Below are 11,760 nucleotides of genomic sequence, written 5' to 3'. Positions count from 1 at the left end.
TAAAATTGGAGTATCTTTTGCTGTGTGGTGATTCAAGCATCCCAGAAATTTTTCCTTCATTCCAGTGTTGCTGGGGACTCTAGGAATTGACAATATAATCAGTAATTATGGGAGGACTCAAGTAATGCTTTTAAAAAACATCATTTTGTGGACAAAGATTTTATAAAAACAACAGCATATGAATCATGTAAATTTCAGACCTGGTCAGGATCAAATCACAAATTACTTTTGGGGAAAATTCCTAAAAGCTATTTTGTGTTTCACCCTTTGAAAGGTAGTTCTTCACCCTAATTTTTAAAAAAAGTTGAAAAAAAGTGTAGCTTTAAGATGGAGTATTCTACAATATTTAACTTTTCATAAATTATATTATTTCCCTCTACATGTTAGAACCCATTCTAAAACAAATGAAATCAACCTGTGTCATCACTAATGTCTTCCAATTTGCTGTAAATGAGAACCACTTTGGGTACAACTGTGCAGGAAATAGGATGAGAGTCCTTGAGGGGAAAAAAATAGCAAGGAAAAAAGACACCTAATGAAATGCTTCAAAGAAGTACCAAGATTGCTCGACCTGTCAGCAGACAACCTGCAGATCCATACAGGGTTCATTATGTCCCCCATCTTATAACTTCTAAAGTGGATGTAACAGACACATTGAATTGATGTTCTATGTCTGCTATAATAAGTGACCATGAGTTTAGCCTCTTAAAAGAACACACTTTTATTATCTTCAATTTTGAGGGAGGCCAATAAAGTTCTCATTAGACTAAAATCAAGATGTTGACAGGACTCCCTTACCTTCTGAAGGCTCTAAGGGATAATATGTTTCCCTGTCATTTCTAAATGAGGAGGAAGGGAAAACAGAGGCAGAGTAAGGAGGAAGATGACCAGAGCCTGAATGGCAAAAAAAGTTCTAGTCCCTGGTCCCAGAATAGCAGCTGCTCTCTCTTGAACTTCTCCTGACCTCATGGTGGACAGTTACACATGCCCAACCACCTCTTTCATCCTCCAACCCCCTTGATTCTCATAAGAGCAGCCTCTTATCACATCCTCCTCCAGCCCCCTTACATGCTCTGATTCTAGGGATTTTTTCTTTTTGCTTAGGTCTCCTTAGAGCTAGCCACAGATTCCTCACCAGCACCCAAACCCTAGTCTGTGGCTCTGGAGAGTCCAAACCACAGAAATCTCCCAGAAGAATAGGAAATGCAGGCCACATGTTCTCATGGGGTCATTCTGCAAAAATCTCAATCTGGCTGTTCAAAACATGCCAGGTTGATATTTGGGAAGATGCAAAAACTGTTTACAAAAAAAAAACCAACTCCTTTGTGCAGGTTACTGTTATATGGAATAACTTATACTATAAAACCCTAAACCAGGTGATCAATTCTCATTCTAAAGTCACAGATAAGCCTTAACAAGGGAAAGCAGGCTGTGAGTACTAATTACAGGAAATGAACAAAATTGGGGCAGATCCCACAAAGGCCCAGGTAGGAAAAGATTCTTAGGCCAATGGCTAGGCAACCTCCTGTATTAGTCAGCTCAGGCAAGCCATACAAAATTACCACAGATTGGGTGGCTTAACCATCAGTCTGTTTCCACACATTCTGGAGGCTGGTTGTCCAAGATAGACTCATGTTCATGTCATGTCATGTCAATTCAATTTATGATGCAAACACTCTTCCTGGCTTGCAAATGTTAGAGCAGATTTCTCACTGTGTTCTCCTTGGGCTTCTCCTCTGTGGTTGAGCTGGGGTAGGGCAGGAGCCTAAACTCTCTGGTTTCTTTTCTCACAAGGACACTAATCCTATCAGATCAGGACCCCAAGGCTATGGCCTCATTTAATCTTATGAAAGTGAAAGTTATATCGCTCAGTTGTGTCCGACTCTTTGCAACCCCATGGACTGTAGCCTACCAGGATCCTCCGGCTATGGGACTTTCCAGGCAAGAGTACTGGAGTGGGTTGACATTTCCTTCTCCAGGGGATCCTCCCGACCCAGGAATCCAACCCGGATTCCCGCATTGTAGGCAGACGCTTTACCGTCTGAACCACCTTAATTACTTCCTTAAAGATAGAAGGCAGGAGGAGAAGGGTTCAACAGAAGACAAGATGGTTGGATGGCATCACCGACTCAACGGACATGAGTTTGAGCAATCTCCAGATGTGAAGGACAGGGAAGCCTGGCATGCTGAAGACCACAGGGGTCGCAAAGAGCTGGACATGACTGAACAACATCTTCCTTAAAATGCTTTCTCCAAATACAGCCCCACAGGGATTAGGGTTCAACATATGAATTAGGTGGTGGTGTTGGGGGGGAGGTGATATACATTCAGTTCCTAACACCCTCCCCAGCCTTCTCCTCTCATGAAGGCATTTGCAGCTCTCAGCTCTAGTCCCTAGGAACTTCCCAGGCACTGGCTACTCAGATTCCTCTCCCCATAGACTTTCTCCTTCTCTCTCTCTCTCTGACTCTAGTGCCTGAGCTCAGGGCACAGCTGTTGACTGGCTGACACTAAGAAGCCATGGACTGACTTGCTTTCACCTGGATGAGTTTCAGAAGGGAGCAGAAATGTGGTCACTGAGGAGACTGGCTGTGATGGCAGGCTAATGCTGCCTCAAAGATGTCCACACCTGGGTCCCTGGAATCCATGATTATGTTATTTGACATGGCAAAAGAGACTTCGCAGTGTGATTAAATTAAAGATCTTGAGATGGGCACCCCATGGAATCACAAAGGTCCATATAGAGGGAGGAAAGAGAGTTGGTGTCAGAATAATGTGTTGTGAGAATAACTTGATCAGTTGTAACTAGCTTTGAAGATGAAAGTGGCCCATGGGAGTAGAATCTGGGCATCTGCTAGAGGCTGGACAAGGCAAACAGATTCTCCCCTAGCATCTCCAAGAACCACCACAACCCAGCTGTCACATTGATTTTAGCCCAGTGAGATGCATCTTGAACTTCTGATCTCCAGAATCATAAGATAATAAATGTGTGTTGTTTTAAGGCACTAAATATGTAGTGACATGTAACAGTAGCAATAGGAAAGTCCTACAGTGGACCTCGGTGAATAAAAAATATTTAAAACCAGTTATGGTGGGAATTTGTTACCATAGCTTTAGACCAATTACTCTATCCCCAGAAATGCGAACTTTCAAACTGTTTAATTCTCAGTGTAGAAAATGTAAATAACACAGGATGAGGTACCAACCATCCCCATCTAAGAGGCTCAAACCTCACTTGCACTCAGGGATAAACGTCTAGTATGCTCCAAGACAGGGTTGTGCATGCCTGGTCTATTTGACACAGGGTTGCACTGTGTCAAATGGGGCACTGAATTTATAATGTTCTTCACTGGGCTAGCTGCAGGGCTGTCCTTTGTTATATCTTGATCAACTACTATCTGAACCCCCGTTTCCCTTGATGAGGAATTTTCCATATTCTGCAACTTCTGAGGATCACACACTTAATTTTCTGAGGGGCTAAGATGTGGATCTATTACCAGGCACTGGCCACTCCCTACAAGTAACAAATACTCCAGCATTTAATAGGAGGTGAGAGACACAGGAGTAGGCCCTGGGAAAATTCTTTCTGGCCACTGCAACAGAAGAATCCCCCCACCACAAGATCTTTAGTTGAACACCAACCAGGTGCAGCAGAAGTCATGGAACCACAGGTGGTGTCTAGTGCCCAGGCCCAACAGGGTCAGCTGTGCAGTTAGAGGGTTTGTCACTGAGCAGAAGGCACCAGTGTCCTTTCCATTTGGTTTGTGTGCTTGCTTTCATCAGTCTTTTTTATTCCTCCCAGTTTGTATAAATTCATTCTCCAGTTTTCTGGAGATTCTCCAAGGTATTACTAGCCCTCGATTAAAGTTTATGTCAGATGAAAAGAGCCAGAATCTATTTCTGATGTTTGCAGAGAGAGAAATGGGGGTGGATGGGTGTGGGGAACGGAGGCAGAAAGCAAGATTCTTCGTGGAAGTTAACTGCATGCTGAGTTCCTTTGCTGTTCGCCCCAAGATTTTCCAGAAGTCACCTTCCCCCTTAAGCCAAAGGCACCTTAAGGATGAAGTTACTCCATTTCCCCTTGCTCTCTGGTTGGAAAACACAAGTTGGCTGTCTTCTCCAGCCTCCCACTTCTCAGCCCTCAGGTCTAACCCAGTCTTCTGCAGTAAGAGAAAACAAATAAACAAACCTCACTCTCCAAGCAAACACATCATCTTTCTTGCCCTTATTTTAGTCAACAGTTTCTATTTCAGAGTCCTCATTTCTTGTATTCTGTATGGTAAGCAAAGGAAAAGCATGGTCCTTGGAATATCTGGAGAATGAAACAGGAAGAATCTGCACAGAAAGTAACTCCACCAAGTAGCACTTTGAGATGTAACCCTAAATCCGTATGGTTACACACATGAAATATACATATGCTTTTATTTTGTCTCTATATTTCTATTCACTGTTTTCAGTTCAGTTCAGTTCAGTCTCTCAGTCGTGTCCGACTCTTTGTGACCCCATGAATTGCAGCACGCCAGGCCTCCCTGTCCATCACCCACTCCCGGAATTTACTCAAACTCATGTCCATCGAGTTGGTGATGCCATCTAGCCATCTCATCCTCTGTTGTCCCCTTCTCCTCCTGCCCCCAATCCCTCCCAGCATCAGAGGGATGAGTCAACTCTTGGCTTGAGGTGGCCAAAGTACTGGAGTGTCAGCTTCAACATCAGTCCTTCCAATGAACACCCAGGACTGGTCTCCCTTAGGATGGACTGGTTGGAGCTCCTTGCAGTCCAAGGGACTCTCAAGAGTCTTCTCCAACACCACAGTTCAAAAGCATCAATTCTTCGGTGCTCAGCTTTTTCACAGTCCAACTGTGACACCCATACATGACCACTGGAAAAACCATAGCCTTGACTAGACGGACCGTTGTTGGCAAAGTAATGTCTCTGCTTTTTAATATGCTATCTAGGTTGGTCATAACTTTCCTTCCAAGGAGTAAGCGTCTTTTAATTTCATGGCTGCAATCACCATCTGCAGTTATTTTGGGACCCCCAAAAAATAAAGTCAGCCACTGTTTCCATTGTTTCCCCATCTATTTCCCATGAAGTGATGGGACCAGATGCCATGATCTTAGTTTTCTGAATGTTGAGCTTTAAGCCAACTTTTTCACTCTCCTCTTTCACTTTCATTAAGAGGCTTTTTAGTTCCTCTTCACTTTGTGCCATAAGGGTGGTGTGATCTGCATGTCTGAGGTTATTGATATTTCTCCCGGCAATCTTGATTCCAGCTTGTGCTTCTTCCCGCTCAGCGTTTCTCATGAAGTACTCTGCATATAAGTTAAATAAGCAGGGTGACAATATACAGCCTTGACGTACTCCTTTTCCTATTTGGAGCCAGTCTGTTGTTCCATGTCCAGTTCTAACTGTTGCTTCCTGACATGTTTTTACAACTTATTTATTACTTAAAAACTTTTGCATCAGCGTAACACACGATTCCTAAATTTCTCTCCTCGGCGTGCAATCCAGCCCGAAGGGTCAGACTCCGAGGAGGCTGGCAAAATCCGTCCGTATCTCCTTGTATATGTATGGTTGAGTCCCTCCGCTATTCACCTGAAACTACCACAACATTGTTAACTGGCTATACCTAAGTAAAAAATAAAAATTTTAAAGTGAAAAGAAATGAAAACTCATCTATATCTCATTTAAACGGTGAACGTTATATCGCTCAGTCGTGTTCAACCCCATAGACTGTAGCCTACGAGGATCCGCCGTCTATAGATTTTTCCAGACAAGAGTACTGGATTGGGTTAGCCATTTCCTTCTTCAGGGAATCCTCGCGACCACAGGAATCGAACCCGGCTTATCCCGCATTGTAGATTGACGCTTTACTGTCTGAGCCACCAAGGACACCCTAGGTCTCTTTTATCGTTTTAAGTAGGTCGATTGCTAACGTTGATGAAGTCATGACGTCACTTCCCGTCACAGGGGACTCGCCATTGGTCATCTCCACAGGGATGGGGTTGGGTTGAAGAAGAGGAGCCGCCTTACAGGTCCCGAATGGGGTTGGTTTATGTAAATCTTGCAGCGAAGTGGTCCTGTTCCCGGCGAGACACTTTCCCGGTTACGGAAATTTTCCTGAGATTTTGTTGAATTTTTTTTTTTTAGAAGAGTTATTTGGAGGGACTGAGGGGTGTGGGAAAGGAGAGGGTACGGAGGATAGTGGAAGAATTGCCGGGAACCGGCAAAGTCAGCGTGTGTGTACAGTGAACGTGTCTAAGGCTGTGCGGGGGGCAGGGGGAAGGTCAACTCATACTTACCTGGCAGAGGAGATACCATGATCAAGAAGGTGGTTCTCCCAGGGCGAGGCTCACCCATTGCACTCCGGGTGTGTTGACCTCTGCGATTTCCTCAAATAGAGGAAACTCGACTGCGTAATTTATGGTAGTGGGGGACTGCGTGCGCGCTTTCCCCTGATAACTGAGTAATAACTGCAGACCTAATCTGCTTTTCCTTGGCGGTGATTTAGTCACTAAGTTGTATCTGACTTTTGTGGTTCTGATGGAGTGTATGTTTGCCAGGCTTCTCTGTGAGATTTTTCAAGGCAAAAATACTGGAGTGAGAAGCTATTTTGTTTCACAGGAAATCCTTTTAACCTGAAAATCATACTTGGGTTTTCTCGCATCAGGTGGCCAAAGAACTGCAGTTTCAGCTTCAATACTGGTTTTTCCAATGAACACACAGAACTGATCTTCAGCATGGACAGGTTGGATCTCCTTGCAGTCCAAGGGACTCTCAAGAGTCTTCTCCAACACCACATTTCAAAAGCATCAATTCTTCAGCGCTCAGCTTTCTTTATAGTCCAACTCTCACATCCATACATGACCACTGGAAAAACCATAGCCTTGACTAGACGGACCTTTTTTGGCAAAGTAATGTCTCTGCTGTTTAATATGCTATCGAGGTTGGTCATAACTTTCCTTCCAAGGAATAAGTGTCTTTTTATTTCACAGCTGCAATCACCATCTGCATTGATTTTGGAGCCCAGAGAAATAAAGTCAGCTATTGTTTCCACTGTCTGATGCTGGGAAGGGTTGAGGGCAGGAGGAGAAGGGTGCGACAGAGGATGAGATGGTATCACTGACTCAATGGACATGAGTTTGAGCAAATTCCAGGAGGTAATGAAGGGCAGGGAAGCCTGATGAGCTGCAGTCAATGGGGTCGCCAAGAGTCGGACATGACTGAGGGACTGAACAACAACAACGTTCTGTAAGTTCAAACAGTTAAGTAGACACACGCAAACATAAACAAAGACCCAGTCTAACTTTAAGTGATGAAATCGACAATGTCTGAAATGAACTGTGTTGCACGGGATTAACAAGGACCAATTAGAAAATGCAGAGGATTATTTTTGATAGGAATTGCACTGACTCTGCAGATCACTTCGAGTAGTACTGGCATCTCAACTACACTGAATCTTCCAATACGTGGAGGCTGTCTTTCCATTTCCTTAGGGGTTCTTTAATCTCTTGCAGCTATGTGTCGCAGTTTTCAGTGTTCAAGTCTTTCACCTCCCTTAGTAATTAATTAAGTGATATTGCAAGTGAAATTGTTTTCTTAATTTCCTTTCCAGATTTTTCACTCCTATTGCATAGAAACACAACTGATTTTTGCCTGTAGTGTACCCATTATGCAGAATTCAGTTGTTGACTCTGGTAATTTCCTTGTGTCCTTGGGGATTTTTCTATGTACAGGAGCACCCATCTGCAAAGAGAAAGACAGAGGAGGTTACCTGTTTTGGGTCACCAGTAACCCCTGAGTCTTGGATCAGCATGCACAGCCTAGGCCAGAGAAATGGAGATAGGCAGGGAGCCTCTCTTTGCAAGCAAATTCAATCGGCAGGGATAGGGCGATGGCAGGGATAGGGCGATGCCTCGGGGACCCCTGAGGCCAGAAAAGGGCGGATTCCTATCAGCTCAGCCAAATGCCCCGGATTAGACAGCCGAGAAGGTTATTTACGGTGCGGCAGGCACTTTCCTCCAGGGGCACCTAGAGCCCCAGCTAGGCCGAAGCTGAAGGGGAAGCTGACTCCAGGCCTTGGGGGCTTCGGGCGGGGTCTGGGCTGCTTCAGAGCTTGAGTTCCCTGGCGAGGTGTCCGCTTCGCCATCCCACCCACCTGCTCGGTGGGCAGTAGGGGACAAGCCACCAAGTCCAAAAGGTAGAACCACACGATGTTGCTGGCGGTGATCAGGCACGAGAAGCCCGTTCCTTATTAGGGTACGAATTCAGACCCAAGCAACAAGGCGCGGAACAGTCTTGGGTGGGGAGCTCCGAGCCGGTCCAGGTGGTGTCCTCTTGGCCTTTCTAGAACTTTTATCTGTTCCTAAAATCACCTGCTAGAAAAAAAGGTTTTGAAGAACAACCGACCTGAAAAATCCAGGTTTCTCTAGGACTGAAAACTTGCAGGTGTCATAAGAATTCTCGATCTACCGACCACTCCCAGCAGCTGAGACGGAATGCATCCACCGCCCAGCATTTCTTGGGCGACTGCTGGATGCCAGGCCCCGTTCCGGGCATGGTGAACCAACTCCAGGTCGGGCTCCGTGGAGTTATTTATTCTCTGGAGGCGCCGAGAAGGGGCAGTGCCGTGGGAACACAGCCAGTTGCTGTCCTGGCCCCGTGCGACCCCCAGGGCCCCGGGGCAAGTGCCGTGAGCGCGACCTGTGAGGCCGATCACGAGTGGGAAGTGAGGGCTTGAGCACGAGAGAAGCTGCAGCTGTCTCGGGTAGAGGGGCAGCTTTGGAGGCGGCCAGGAGCAGGCGAGGATGGCTGTGGGCTCCGCGTTGTTGCGTCCGAGCCCCCGCTCACTCCGGTTCCGGGTCTGCCGCCTGGCGTGCTCGGCGCCCAGATTCAGCGTTTCTGGTGCCGACGAGGTTGGGCCAAAATAGAGACATTTGAATCTTTTTTTCCGCGGCGATTGGAAGGGACGGGGTAAATCCATTCTGATTGCAGGACATTACAGGAGGCGTTTGTAACAGTTGGTCTCTGTGGCGCAATCGGTTAGCGCGTTCGGCTGTTAACCGAAAGGTTGGTGGTTCGAGCCCACCCAGGGACGAACTCGGCTTTGAATCTGGTGATGTCTCGGCCGTTAGTTTTATGCACCTTTCACTTCCTCTCCAGCACCCGCAATCCCCAGGCTGTTGATTTCCGCATGCTCCTTCCTCTTGGTTTTTACCTGGTGGCGTTGATCTCTCTGCGCCACCCTGAGGCCTGCCCTCACTAAGCCATCTGCCTTGAACCTGCCAGGACAGTTGCCAGTGGATGAAGACACACGCACCGGGGGTTGGGGGGTGGGGAGGGGGAACCTTACTCAAGCTATGACGTCGCAGATCAGGCTCTTGTCACCACCTGCAGGGGCACCGCAATGCCAGGTCTCACGATGCCTCCACCCTTTCTTGTAGAGCTATCACTTCCTTCCTTCCTTCTCTTTCTTTTCTTGCCCCATCACAGGTACAATAATCCAGTTTCAGAACACTACTTTCATCTTCCATTCCCTCCAGCCCAGCTGCAGACAATTCACGCTCTTTCCTCTAGCCCCAAGGAATGTATTTGTATGTATTGAATGTATTTGTATGTATTTATGAATTCACAAATATTCACACACACCCAATTCCAATTCGGAACTACAGGGTTTTTATTGAATATCCATCTTTTAAGTGAATCTCTTTCTCTAACACCAAGCATTTTTTGTTTTCAAGGGTACTACTGGGAGTAATAGAAATAGGATATTCCAGAAAGCCCTTCACTTTTTCCCACATTGCATAGACAAAACAATACATAATAGCAAAAATACCACTAACAACAGTATTCAGTCGCTGAATACAGCTCAGTCCTGTCAGTCAGTCACTCAGTCCTGTCTGACTCTTTGCGACCCCATGGACTGCAGCAGGCCAGGCTTCCCTGTCCATCACCAATTCCCGGAGTTTGCTCAAACTCATGTCCACCTAGTCGGTGATGCCATCCAACCATCTCATCCTCTGTTGTCCTCAACAAAGATACTCGGGAAAGCAAGTTTGTGATTTGTTGTCCTGAGTATACATAAATTGTTGCTTTAATTTTATAACAATAAAATTGGATGTAGCTTCCAACTTAAATCTAACTAAGTAAGGTATATTCACTATAGTCTAGCCTTGACTATAAATCCGCAGGTGTCTCAAAGGCCAGGATGAAGGTGGATAAAGGACCCTCGGTCTCCAAAGATGCTGGATCCGTGGCCCTGGCTCATCTTTCTGTCTGAACTTGGGAGGAAAGGACTAGATTTCCTGGAGTCAAGGTTCAAATCTTAGCCTAGCAGCGGCTTTTCGTGTTCAGCGGAGACGCAGGGGCGAGAAATTCTGGAAAAAAAAAAAAAATCGAATAAATCAAAGTAAATTGAAATAGGATCAATTAAAACTCGAAATTGAATTGGGCAAGTGAGTTAAAATACAGTTCTTCTCACCGGAAAGCTGTCAACCTGGCTGATCAATGACATCACAGCCCCCGCGACCATTTATTCACAGGGACAAGACTGCGGTGAGAAGCCCCCTCAGTGAGCCAGCTTCTGCCTTTCACCCTGGAGACCCAGGGTGACCCGATGGGGTGGGGGTGGCAGTGGCTCGGTCGTTGCGCCCCTTGGCGGGGCCGGGCCTCCGATGGCCAGCGATGAGCAGAGCCTTTAGGTCCAGCGGGGACGCCCCGGGCTCGACTCCCACCTGCCCGCTACCTCCCGGTGGATCACCGACCTGCACAGCTCGGATAATAGGTTTCCGGGACCTCGGCTGCTGAGGGGGAGGCGGCAAAGCACCGGGGACGTGTGGCCTCCTTCGCGGGACCCAGACGTTCTGGTCCCGAGAGCAGGAGGGAGGAGGACGCTGGGGCGGGGAAGCAGGTCCACTCAGCGCGCATCTGAGGCGCGAGTTCGCTTTCAGGTGGAGACTGAGTTCCGGCTAAGCGCGTAAAAGACACTTAACTCAGTCTAAAGAGAAAGGTCCCACCGAGACTCGAACTCGGATCGCTGGATTCAGAGTCCAGAGTGCTTACCATTACACCATGGAACCGTCACCGGCCGACTACTCCCGCGGCTGAGCCAGGCCTGGCGCAGCCGCGCCGGCCCAGGACCCGCCTCCCGCCCGGCGCTCTCGTCACCCCGCCCCGAGCAGCTTCCTCCACGACGCCAGGGGGCGCCTGACTCGCCGGCCCGCAGCCTTCTCTTCAGGTTTGGACTTCGTCCAATGAGAAGAAACCCATTCGGGGTGAACAACAGGGAAGGGCTTTTGGGGCCTCCTCCAAATGCACCTGCTCTGCCGGCATTTCTAGAGTTTTCTACCCAGAAGTAAAATTCTTGCCAGAAAAAAAAGTTCCTTTTCTCTGCCGTTGTCCTCTTCCCGCTGCCCTGGGAGCGCTGAATGTCCCCAGAAGAGCCCTTCGGACTTCGTGGGATGTCCCCTTCCTGGAACCCCAGGTCCAAGCATAGTAGAATCGCGGGGGCGCTGCCAGCTTCGTTGGGGGACAGAACGTCCTCTCTGTGTTGGGAACCGGATCGAAGCCAAAAGCGACAGCAGCCCCGCACGTCGCACCGCGAGCACCCACGCCGCCGGCGCCCCGCGGGGTGTGGTCGGGTGTGAGCAGCTGACAGTGCTTCTTCTGGGCTGTTTCCTTCCTAACCTTCCTTCTCCTCCTCAGCTTTCTGGGTTCACCCCCTCCCCGCCCACCCGCGTCCCCAAGACGGCGGCGCCCTCT

General features: G+C 47.7%; 3 non-coding genes across 3 annotated transcripts; 2 read left to right on the top strand and 1 right to left on the bottom strand.

Moving 5' to 3' along the window:
* The first annotated feature begins 6,294 nt into the window (after positions 1–6,294).
* On the top strand, positions 6,295–6,458 carry LOC133041890 (U1 spliceosomal RNA). The gene has a single exon (XR_009689438.1). It is a non-coding gene; the product is annotated as a U1 spliceosomal RNA (small nuclear RNA).
* Positions 6,459–9,023: 2,565 nt separating this feature from the next.
* On the top strand, positions 9,024–9,097 carry TRNAN-GUU (transfer RNA asparagine (anticodon GUU)). The gene has a single exon. It is a non-coding gene; the product is annotated as a tRNA-Asn (tRNA).
* Positions 9,098–11,006: 1,909 nt separating this feature from the next.
* On the bottom strand, positions 11,007–11,078 carry TRNAQ-CUG (transfer RNA glutamine (anticodon CUG)). Its single transcript has one exon. It is a non-coding gene; the product is annotated as a tRNA-Gln (tRNA).
* Between the last annotated feature and the right edge of the window lie 682 nt (positions 11,079–11,760).

The sequence above is a fragment of the Dama dama genome, chromosome 20 (assembly GCF_033118175.1).
Source record: "Dama dama isolate Ldn47 chromosome 20, ASM3311817v1, whole genome shotgun sequence".
Taxonomy (NCBI): domain Eukaryota; kingdom Metazoa; phylum Chordata; class Mammalia; order Artiodactyla; family Cervidae; genus Dama; species Dama dama.
The sequence above is the reverse complement of the archived record's forward strand: the minus strand, read 5'-3'. Positions and strand labels throughout refer to the sequence as shown.